We start from the raw sequence: 5101 nt of genomic DNA, 5'->3' as shown, positions 1-5101 counted from the left end.
GCCACAACGCCCGACTATTTTTTGGTTGCAGCCGTCATTGTTGTTTTGGCGGCCCAGGCTGGATTCAAACGTGCCACCTTAGGGGTATATGGCTGGTGCCTTAGCCACTTGAGCCACAGGCACTGAACCACTTTTCATTTTCTTAAGAAAGGTTTTTTAAATAAACGGAATCTAATTGTTTTCCTTCATGGTTAGCTTTTTGCGTGTCCTATATAAATTTCTTTTTTCTTGCCCTAAGGAAGTTACCACAAAATGCTATGAAATATTTTCCTAGAAATTGACTTTTGTACATGACATAATGTAGGAATTAAGATTAATTTTTTTAGCTGTTTTATTCAGTTGGCCCAGAACTATTTGTTGAAAAGACCAAATTAACCCTAGGCCATTAATCATGGGAGTATATACGTGTGGATCTGTTTCTGGATTGTGTTTTAGGAGAGTTAATGTCAAACTTACTCTCATGAAAGAATGCCTATAATCTGATTCTTTTCTCAAGCATCATTTTAATATCTACTTACTGTGAACTAGGCATCATGCTAAGCATTTTACTTGCATCATTTCGTTTTAAAATCCATCAACTGTCTCCATTTGTCTGGAGCATTTTCTTCATAAAAATAGTTGTTAATCTTTGTAAGTATCAAAAACTGCCATGGTGGGAGGATCAAGAAAGAGTAAGAGTAAGACCCCTCTGTCTTCAAAAAACACCAATATTAGACAGCCACAGTGGTACACACCTGTAGTCCCAGCTACTCAAGAGTCCGAGACAGGAGGATCATTTGAACCCAGGAGTTTCAGGTTGCAGTGAGTTATGATGATGCCACCGCCATCTAACTAGGGTGACAGAGTGAGACCTTGTCTCAAAAAAGCAAATAAATAGCAATAAAAAAAACCTGCCATGGCCTTGTTGAAAGGCAATATATATGTATAGTGATCAGTAGCAAGGGCTTTTTAATCAACTGTGTTTGTGGCACCATTTGCTTTCATGACTCTGGGACAGAGTCAATCTATTTTCTTATCTGTGAAATGGTAATAATAGTAGTATTTCATTCATTTGTTCAATGAATATTTTAAGCAACTTTTGTGTGCCTGGTGCTGTGTTGAGCCCTGGACATTCAACATTGAAAAAGAGAGGCATGGCCCCTGCTCTTGTGGAGCTTACGCTTCAGGGAGGGAGATAGATGTGGACTAAATTATTATTCTTTACACAGTCTATGTGGTTACATGCTACCCAAAGTAACACATGTGTACTATAGACAATCCTACCTAGTTGGTGGGAGAGGTGGTCATGAAAGTCTTTTCCTTCACCTTATATGAGGTTTGAAAGACAAAGAGGAGTTACAGAGGCAGAGAGGGAGGGGAAACCCACTTCAAGGAGAGGGAATGGTATATTCAAAGAGGTATGTATGTTGAGGAAACAAAAAGGGTCTAGTATGGCGGAGGTCTCAGTATATGTTGCGGGGGTTAAAATAAGATAGCAGACAGTTCTGGTTATTTCTTGGTATATAACCACCCCCAAATTAGTGACTTTAAACACTGTTGTTATTTTGCTTATGAACCTGTAATCTGGGTGAGGCTCGGGGAAGATTGCTCACCTCTGGTCCACTCTGTTAGCTGTGGAAGGAGAGAGAGACTCAGGCAGAAGCTCTATCACCTTTTGCAATGGCCTCAGAAGTCTCTTAGCATTACTTTTTTTTTTTTTTTGTAAAGACATCTTTTTTTTTTTTTTCTTTTTTGTAGAGACAAGGTCTTATTAAGCTGCCTACACTGATCTTGAACTCCTGGCCTCAAGTGATCCTCCCACTTTGGCCTCTCAATGTCCTCAGATTAGATATGAGGCATGATGCCTGGCCCTTAACATTACTTCTATAGTTACTGCATGCCCACATTCAAGGCTGGGACCATAAGCATCGGCTTACCATAGAGAAGTATCAGCCTCATGTCATAAGAAGAGCATGTTTAATGAGATATATTGGTATATTTATTATGTAATGGTGTATGCCATTTAGTGGATTAAAGATATACTTTTTGGAAAATTTATTCTGCTTAAAGATATAGAGTATTAGCAGAATATACGTTCATAGTTTATCTTAGAACTATTACTTGATGTTATTAACCCCAATGTAACACAACTTCCCTCACCTTCCCACATACCTATCATAGTATTTTGTTGCTTTATTTGAGTCACACAGCATTGGTGCTGAAGGAGCAAAGGAAATTTCACCCCCAAACACGACTATTTGGTATAATATTAAAAATACTTTTAATTAAAGACCATTGGAGATCAGGAAGCACTGGAAAGAGGTTTCCCTCTATCTATATAAACCAGACTGACATGATCAAAAGATCAGAAAGATCAAAGGGAGCAACTGCCTTCGTTCTTCTCTCTGTTATCTCAATACATTTAATGTTTTATATCCACTGAAATAATAATATATTTCACAAATTGGGAACCACAGGTTCATGCCATTTACTAGACACTTGGCATATGCTAGTATATATTGTTATTGTTATTCTATATAGCCTGTCTTTCTTACTAGTCAGCCTTCATGGCTAGGAGGGGCTTTTACATATCTGTAACCCTAATGACCAGGACAGTGTGTGGTTTTTACTACCGTTGAGCGATAACTGCTAGCTTCAGATTTCCTGATCAGGTAGGTTTTCTATCCTTTTTTAGACTGGTTTTAGTTCAGATCATGTGATCTATTCCTAGCATATATTTACTCTATTTACTCTTTTTCAATAACTGCTATCTCAAAGTGAAAAATGGAAATCTTTGCCTGAATGGACGTGGTAGCAACAGATCTGGAATTCTTAGAAATGTTGGAAGCAGAAGCTACCTCCCACACAATCCCTAAGGGGAGATAAAAGAGTGAGAAAGGGAGAAACTCCAAGATTGAGAAAGAGAAAAAGAGAGAGAGAGCGAGAGAACTGGGTGTTGTAGAGAGACAATTACCACCCAGTTTTAGATCCTGACAAGGTTTATAACTTTAGGATCTGTGCCTCTTTTCTTCATCTCTAAAATAGGGCTAAAACCACAGCAGGACCAAAAAGAGCAAAATGAATACCAGGAACAGCAGAAAAATGTTAATAAATGTCAACTATTGTTAGAAAGGAAATTACATACAAAGTACAGGTGTGTTTTATTTATTTATTTACCAAAAAAGGAACTGCTTGACAAAAGAATTCAAGATAATATAATGTTAAATTGTAAGGTTTCATATTGCTTTAATTTTTTTTTTAGCAAATGTTGTCATTGAAGTATAATCTGCGCTTTGGAATAACTGAATTGACAACAATTTAACTTACATCTTTTCAAGAACATATTCACTGCATTCGGTGATGCAGGATGTGTCTAAAATTTACTCTCTGGTATAGAAAGCCCCTTGAGCTGATAAGGATATTTTCTACTGTTTAGGGCAAAAGATGTAAAAGGAGTGTGCATTTAGTGCCAAGATTTTCTCTAAAAAGGGCCCGCTGTAAAAGCTATAAGCGTGCCAGTTCAATTCAACAAATATTTAATTAGCGCTTGTGATTTACAAGGCACCGAGTTGGATCTGAAGAGGAAGCAAAGACGAATAGCAGCTCACACCAGAGACATGGAACTAGACTGGAAAGCAAAGTGGGGAGTCGTGATATAGAAAAGCTCTGCAAAGTACAGGAAGAACCTGCGGAGCTCAAAATAACTTTTCCTGCCTTTTTTCTTTTTTTTAAGATTCTATTTCGGATGCCTTTCCGCATGTGCCAGATCGCTTGTCAGCAGAGAATCCGCGACCCCGTGAAATCTCTCCTCCCTAATCTTTCTTTCCTCACAAATTCAATGAGCTCTTCTGCCATCAGCACTGCTTTTGGAACGGTATCTATTGTGTGGGTGGTGAAACGATGGAAAGTTATTTTTGTGCTAATTATGAGAACTGTTTTACTTGGGGATTGGGGAGAAGGCTGCGATGCTCCGCGAGGATGCTCCGAGGAGGCGTTACTAGGTTACTAGAGAGAGGACGGCGGGTGATAGGCAGGGGGTTTCTAAAACAAAAACAAAATGTATTTTCAAATTACGGACGTGATCTAAGCAGCAATCTGTACCATACGGCACTAGCTGCTGCATTCCCTAGAGGGGAAAGCAAAGAGACCCAGGGGAAAAGGGGGGTTACGATTTGGCAAAAGCAGGAAACCTCTACCACCCTTCCGGGCCTTTTCTCCCCCGTCCTTGTTTCCGGGAGCTGTTCTGACTGTAGCACACGGTCGGCGCTCCGGGAGACGGTGGCATTTAGGTGAGACACGCAGTCGCGTCGGACCGGAAGCGGCGCCCAGCCGGGATCCGTAGGGCGAGGCGTGGAGCGGGGGGTGGCAGCGGTGCAGAGGCTGCGCGGCCGGGGCGAACCGGGCTGGCCCTGCAGCGGCTCGCTCAGGCCGTCGGTTGTCGTTGCAGCTACCTGAAAGGAGGAAGCGACGACTCGGGGACGAACTTGGCAGAGCAGGGAAGAAGGGAAGGGATGTGTGAAGAGGGCCAGGGGTGTATTTGGCGTCGGGGAGAAGGAACTCGAAGTTTGTTCCTCATCTACTACTAGTTTGATTATATATTTTTTTCTTTTTCGATAACAGATTCTGGAGACACCCAGCGTGTCCGTTCTCGAGTTTCTGTCGTCTCTTGTCAGTTGATTCGTAGCCTGAAGTGAGTGAGAGCTTTTTAGTACAGTCACTGAATTAAGATAGGTAAGGGATGGATGAGGCAGCCAGAGAAAAAGAAATGGGAGAGTGGGGTGCAAAGGCAGCAAGTGGTGCCCCGGGGGAAGGGAACAGTCCTGATGGTGATGAGTAAACATTCACAGGGCTGTAATGTACCAAACACTGTTATGAAACTCTTTAGATGTAACGCGTTTAATCTCCATTCCTGTGAGGCCGGTAGTCTTACAAGACTCATTTTCTCTTAATAAATAGGGAAACTGAGGCTCGAAGAGGTTGAGGGACAGGCCCGAAGAAAGATGAAAAGTGCAGAGCCAAGCTTTGAATTCCGGTGGGCTGATGCCATTATATATATATATATATATATATAGTTTTTTTTTTTTTTTTTTTTACTCTAGAAATGCTGGAAATTGTCTTAATA

The 5101-nt window shown here is 41.0% G+C and overlaps 1 protein-coding gene across 3 annotated transcripts in view; it reads left to right on the top strand.

The window, feature by feature from the left end:
• Positions 1-4340: 4340 nt before the first annotated feature.
• Positions 4341-5101, top strand: part of LOC100946261 (protein FRA10AC1) — a 35881-nt gene continuing 35120 nt past the window's right edge. The window contains exon 1 of one of the 3 annotated variants that reach the window (XM_012801335.2): positions 4341-4542. The gene's annotated coding sequence lies outside the window, so the exon portion shown is untranslated. The other 2 variants (XM_003783713.3, XM_012801334.2) reach the window with 2 other exon arrangements.

This window comes from Otolemur garnettii, unplaced genomic scaffold (genome assembly GCF_000181295.1).
Source record: "Otolemur garnettii isolate 467f Iridium unplaced genomic scaffold, OtoGar3 scaffold00008, whole genome shotgun sequence".
NCBI classification, from domain to species: domain Eukaryota; kingdom Metazoa; phylum Chordata; class Mammalia; order Primates; family Galagidae; genus Otolemur; species Otolemur garnettii.
This window is presented reverse-complemented; position numbering and strand designations above follow the sequence as displayed.